We start from the raw sequence: 7219 nt of genomic DNA, 5'->3' as shown, positions 1-7219 counted from the left end.
GTGGTGAGATGTGGTGACCTCCCCCGCTCTCCACTCTCCTATGGCATGTGCTGTTTGCAGAAGGTAAGCTCTCTTCCTGTCACCCTACCCACCCATCTCCCTCTGACATGGGCAGCTTTTTCTCTCCCCTTTCACTCCCTCCTGCTTTCCCCTTCTGTGGTTGTCCGTGGTGCAGTCAGATTGGAAGCACCCAGTCCACCACTCTAAAAGGTCAAGCATTACTTATCTATATTGTTATGTAACCAAATTATCTTATAATCTCCCAGAGTTCTACTTTAACTGGAGAAGTCATGCAATGCACATTTACATTTTTAATCGCTTAGAACCCAACAGTCCACATATTACTTGTGTTGAATGTTTTGAATCAGTGTAAGTGTATGTATTGGGATTTTCAAAGCCTATTGTGCCTAGATCCCACTGACATTCAGTAGAGTTTGGTGCCTGGCTCTCAGGTGCCTTTGAAAAATCTTATTTTATATACATACAGAAGGAGGACACAAACATACAAACATAGAATTTGTTGCAAATCCAATGTATTGCCAGAAGTTTAGCAATACTTTTTGTAAATGACTAGGCATAATATCAGTGGTATAAGACATCAGTACTCCCTTTTCAAAGGTTTATTATAGAAAATGTATGTTTAAAAATTAGTGTACATTTGTACACTCACCTGATGTATGCTAGAATGTACTGTCAATAATGTGACTGATTACACAATGATTGAAAATTTCCTAACAGCGTGAAGTTGACAACTGCAAGTATTTCTCCAAATATTTTTACTTTGCATTGGTAGTCATCAAGCAAACAATCCTTGAGACTCAAAATGATAATGTCTTAGAAAGAACATGTTTTCTTTCTGGAATGATAGGCATGCGCAGTAGTGGTCTGAAGTGTTGCATGCTGTCAGTCAAAATTTCCTAGCAATGTCATAGAAGGTCAGAGTCCTAGTCTCACTGCAATCAAAGCTGGCAATGACACAGTCATTTCTCAGATGTAGGACAGTATTTTTTAGTTCACTGCCAATGAATAAGTGAACTGGACAGGACTCGATGGCCCAGGAGGCCCCTGCAGTCCTGTGTTCCCATGAACAATTAAAACTTTTATTTTAAGCAGGACTTCAGCTGTAGATTGTAGAGTGCTATAGGGTTTCATTTATTGCACAGAAAGCAAGTAGAAATGACAAAGTGGAAAATGAAGAACTAGGACCTTTCACTTTAGCTAATGGTAGCTTAGTGGTTTTCAATAATGGTTCATAGCAATAAAATTAGACCATAGAAAAACTAAAATGTCTAGAAATGCAGCAGTCAGGGGTCAACAACTCAAGGCCCACTGGCAGGATTTGGCCCACAAAATGACTGGATCCAACTAGCAGCAAAGGGGATTGATGGCACACAGCTCAGCCCAGTGTATCTCCTTTTTCTACCCTGCATTGTGTCTCTGATCCTCTTTGCAGCCCTCCATCCTGCTCCTTCTTGCCCCCTACAGTGGGTACTGTCTACCACTGCTGCCAAATTTTCCCCTCTCCATTGCCATTGGGAACATGATTTGGTGGCGTATGCCAGAGGCGGTAGCATATAGCAGACACAGCAGCAGGTGGCTTGGGAGCCATGGAGGGGGAAGCTGCTGGGGGGAGTAATGGCAGCAGGAGCTGTGTTCTCACCCCTTCAGTATGTAGTTTGACTTAACTGGGTTTGTTTCACTTCTGTACATAGGAGATAACAGGCTTGGAAGACACCAGTGCAATCTTTGATTATACTTTTCTGCCTTGACTTCATTACATCTGCTTCAATTATGCAGGGCTTATGGAACAGTTATAGCATGTGTTGGCAGAATTCAAGTTTGCCTTTGTTTTGCCTGACCTGGAAGAAATCAACTCAAAAGGGAAGAGACAGGGCTGAATTAATGTGAAGTCTTAGGCATCCCATGATATGGTTTGTCTCCATGCATGGAGAGTCCTGCACTCCAAGTTGGAGTGGTAGGTGTCTTTATTCCCTAGAGAAGCAAGGGCAACAAAACAAAGTTCTTTTCTTTTGGTGGCATCAGTAGTGATCCCTCTGTCCTTCCCCAGAGAGGCAGAGGTGTCAGCAGGTGAGCTTTCCTGTATATATCCCAAGAACAAGGGAGTAATTTCCTGGATGGATGAGCTGGGTATGCTGCACTCTTCTTCAGGCACAGTCTTCTGGCAGAATATAGTTGAGAAAACTCCCCAGAAGCTTGGATTTTGGAGTTGACAACCCACTAGGATGCACAAGGCAGTTCACTCCCAGAGCTATTGTTGCAGATGCAGGGAGGTATCTGTGCATTAATTACACTCAAATCACATTTTCAAGTTCTTCTTTGTCAACCATGATGGCTAGAAACTTACCCTTTTTTTTTTTTTTTTGTTGAGATTATGGTATAATCCCATGACTTTGGGGCTGTAGGCATTGGTTTATAGTGTCTCTATTTTACTCCAGCCCTGGGAAAAGCCTCCATACCTATTGAAATATCTTCATGCGAATGTATGCAGTGGAACAATTTAGGGACAACTGTAGGAGTAATATTCACATTTGTATCTTGTTGACTGATAACTAGACTGAGACCACAGACTCATTTTATGCAGACATATTGGTAATGACTTTCAAACACTATACAGGAAGTGAACCAATGACCTGGAGGTTAAAGGTAGAACCATGCACTCCCAATTCCTAAAGTCAGGCAATCTTTGAAGTTAAGCACTTAAATAAGATTTCTTTTTTAGCTCTTGAATATTACAGTTTCAGTTTAGAACCTGAGCCTAATCATCAGAAACTCTTTGGATTACAAGGCAGGTGCAAATAATGACATGAACTGAATTGTATGCAGCATGTGCCATTTAAGTTACTTCCAAACCACAGGATAAACACTTTTATTTTGTTTGAGAAATGAAGATGGGCAGCTAATTACACAGTGCAGAGTATTTAGTTCCAACACATCAGACTCAGAAACTCTCAGACCAGCAAGCAGATGGTGGATAAGAATGGATGAGAAATCCAGTTACATTGTCCCCACGACACAAATTCAAAATGGGACCCTACTTACCCCAAATGTTCATTGCCACTTTTCTTTACTGACTCCCCTAACTTACAGTCACACACAGGGTTGCAGGTAGTGAGCAAGGTTTTCTCTTTAGCTCCTCATTGCTTTTTGTATAGGCTATTTTTTATGGCTTCTGGGCAGTCAGCCAAGGATTCCACCTCCTGACTTTTCCAGCTGGCTCCGCTGCCCCTGCTGTGACCGTCAGAACAGAGGAATGGCCATCACTGCTAATTTCCAGTCCCCAAGCAACAGCACATTTTACCCCATGGGGGGCTTGAATGTGAGGGAGGTAGAGCTGGAAAAATGACATGGAAAATCAGGGAGAGAAAAGGCAAAGAGGTAGACAGGACTCTGCCGAGAGAAAGTCCAGTAATAAAGAAAAGTAGAGAAAGACAGTAGTGAAGAGAAAAAGATGACAGAGCAAGTGGGGAAAGACACAAGGCAGTGATATAGATTTCATCACATGCAGCTCCCTTTGGGTCCCTAGGCCAAATGACCATGACCAATTTACAGGTGGGTCAACTGTGAACAATCTTTGGTACCAGTCCAAAGCAAGGCTCAAACTTACATCTCTGGTGTCATAACAAGATGCCTTGATTCCTCTCTCACCAGAGGGACAAAAGACTAAGAAAATCTTCTGCGTATGATACAAGTCTGGGATTCCTGTGTTCAACTCCCAGCTTTACAACTTAGCTGTAGTGTGAATTTGGAAAGGTCATGTGTCCTCCCTGGACTTCAGCGTCTGAATTTATAAAAACGGGTATAAATTTCAGTTGGCGGGGTCTTGTTTCCCTTTAAAAAATTTGGCTTATTTTTACAAAGTGAACATGAGAAATTTTGATTTGTGATTGAAAAGTTTTCAAGAAAATCTCAACAGCACTCACAAAAACTTATTTTGTGAAAAGCATAATTTTCAGCTGAAGAAAGATTTCTGGTGGAAATTTTTTTATTAGTTGTAGTAATAAAATTGAGCTGCCTCACAGGCAGGAGAAAACACTTCATTATCTGGGGATGGAAGTATTATCATAAATTAGATCGACAGAGACCAAGCTGACTCAGGAAAAGCTGGCTCACTGCATATGCTCCCATATGCAAAAATTTCACTTGAAGATCCACTTAGACCTTGGTAGCTATGCCTGGGCCTCTGGCCATCTTCCCTCTCAAATACCACTCCCAGGTTCTCCCCTCAAATATCACTCTCAGTGATAAGAGAAAGAGCAAAAAAAAGGTATTGCCTCTCTGTCTTAGTCCTCTGGGTGGACAGATTCCTCAAGTATTTTTCCACAAATGTTGCTCTGAGGGTCCACTTTGGAAACTGGAGGTGTGGCAGGAGATACTTGCATTTTTTTAGCTGATTGTCAGCTCTAATGTACCTTCTTGTTGCTTTTCCCATCGTCCCAGTAGTATCAGGAACTTCCTGCGGTTCAGGCAAAGATTTGGGACTCTTTTGCTGTTTCCCTGTTGGTTCCCTCTGTTGTCTCTCTCCCAACACCCACTGGCCAGTTTGTTAGATGGGGCAGCATTTGTAAGGTGAATCTTACTGACCTTTCTGGATACTGCCACAGCAGTTTTCTCAAAGCTGCCCGATCTCTAACCACAAACACTGCTTGAGGGCAGGACTATACACTTTTAATTAGGAGAACCAGAAATCCTTCTGGATCTGCAGCTGTGGTGCAAACAAAGGAAGCCTGATGAACTGGTCCCATAAGACTGAACTGCTGGCACAGGAGAGAGCAACATCAATCACAGGAAAAAGAAAGGAAAGATAAAGGAAAGAAAGGAGAGCAAGTGTCTCGCAGTAGTGAGTTTTGGAATCCATCCTGTAGTTTGGCATCCAAATGGAGGCTTAAAAGAGCTAAAATGGTACCATAAATCACCCACCAATTTATTATGATATGATTACATTTATTTCAGGAGATGTCACACAGGATAACTCCATTAATTAAAATGGAATTAACACAGGGCATCTTGCCATGTCTTGCAATATATCAGAGGATAATTTGGAAGATGACTTGTGTCACCAGTGTAGGATGCCATGGGAGCTGTCCTCTGCATAGACAGGTTATCAGATTATTATTTGCCTGCCTTCGTTATTGGTGAAGTTAGCTTTGCAGGAGCACATTTTTAAATAGGTGTATTTAGTGACTAATAAGCACATAAGAGTTCAGGATGCTTGATTAGTATTTTTAGTGAACTCTGGTGTTCAAAATTATACTGTTACTAGTTCAGAGGGCTCAGTAGGGGATCTTACAGGCTTATTTAGCCAGGCTGGGAGATAGAGAAGAATTACCTCACGCTGGAGGCCATTGAACACTGTGCCACTTCTTGCTCTCAGGCACAGTATAGGTATAGTATGGCTCTCTGCTCCCCACCAAGAGGATAAAAGATGTGTGTCTTCACAGACAGTCAAACAGCTTGATACTACCCCCCCAAATAATAGAATTGGCTTAAAAAAATCACAATATTCCTTCAGTTGCCCAAAAGGAGGCACACTATTCACTTTGCCTTCTAAAGCATAAAAAAAAGAAAAGAAAGCTGAGATTCTCATGTAATTGCATGACTTCAGGAATTTGGGCTTAGCAGGAGGCTCATGGTACTGTGCGAATAGGCAAAGCTGCCTGCTCTCTGAAAGAGTCATAGAAAGAGTCATTTTTTTTTCCTACAGTGAACCAGGGACTTACAAGAAAAAGGAAAACAGGGTGACCTCTGTACACCTCTTACACTTCCTGACTCACTGAAAATTCTGCCTAGAACTGTATTTGATCCCAGGAAGTTAAGCCCTGTTTTGCTTCACCTTCTGATAAGTATTCAGGATCCGCGTTTTAACTTAGGGAGGTGCGAGCCTCATATTTCTAACCATGTCAACCTTGCTGTTATAAATATAATTTTCCTTGTTGCTTTAAAATGTTTTCTCCAGGCTTCCAGAGCCAGATTGTGTTCTCTGATGAACACAGCTGTTTCTGTTCAGGTAAATGGGGGCCATAGCTACAGGCAGATGAAGGTTTAATTTGGCCCTTAGCCAAGAAGTCATTTTGTAGGTAGTTTTTACAAATTGGCTTCACTGTTTATAAGCTGATTTTCTTAAGCAAGCAAGCAAACAAACACATCTAATTAAGGGTTGGTTGGTATTTACAATATTAACAATGGCTTATGTTTACAAAGTACAAGTTTACACAACTATGGATTATTTGTACTTAGGTACACTGTAGAAGCCAGTGCCTCATTGTTCTCAGTAGTGTCTCAACACGTAACCAAGAGATGGTGTCTTCCCCAAAAAGTGTGCACTGGTGAAAGTGATATATTCTTTATATAAGACAATCACTTGTTATCTCAGTCATGGCCTAGATCTACAAAGGGACTTGGCATGCAAGTTGAGTTGCTCAGCATCTCAGCCTGGGGGGAATGGAATTCAAAGCCTTGAATTAGGCACCTAAGTTCCTTGGAGAGTGCATGGTGAGACTTAGGTGCATATGAATGGGATTCACATCACTCAACATGCTAAGTGGAGAGGGACACCTAAGCCAGGTAACAGGAAACCTTGAGGAGAGAGGAGCATTTGAAAATCCTGCCTCTATTCCAATTTGTACCTATTTGCAGACCCATTTTAGATGCCTGTGTGAGATGGGGAAGCCCAAAATTCCTTCCTAGATTTAGATGCCCAAGCAGGTCCTTTGAGTACAGACAACCAGCTTGCTCTTTTCTTTTAAAGAATGTCTGGAGAAGGGTGTTGTACCATTCACTTTTTTATATACCAGTAATAGTCTACTAGTTAGAGCACTCAGCCAGAGGTGGGAGACCTGGTTTCTAGGGCCTGTGTGCACCTCCTCCTCTGGCTGTGCTTCGGAGGTGCTTTGTGCTAACACAATGGTGTTGATATGTGTTAGGTGCACTGAGAGCATGCCAACTAGATCAGATTCCTCAGAAGAAGACTGTGTTAAAATCCTGCATGGAGTTTAATTCTATGCTGCAAATACAGCACAGAACTCTAAGGGTTAATGGAGCTCCAGCAGGTAAAGTCAGCTATCACCAGGTGACCTATCACCTGGACAAGGGAGAAGAGACTGATGTCATATATCTTGACTTCAAAAAAGCCTTCGATCTGGTATCCCATGATCATTTCTTGGTGAAACTGGCCAATTGTGGCCTTGGGTCCACCATGATC

The sequence above is a fragment of the Crocodylus porosus genome, unplaced genomic scaffold (assembly GCF_001723895.1).
Source record: "Crocodylus porosus isolate Cpor-Errol unplaced genomic scaffold, CroPor_comp1, whole genome shotgun sequence".
In the NCBI taxonomy this organism is placed as follows: Eukaryota; Metazoa; Chordata; order Crocodylia; family Crocodylidae; genus Crocodylus; species Crocodylus porosus.
Note: the sequence above shows the minus strand (reverse complement) of the source record.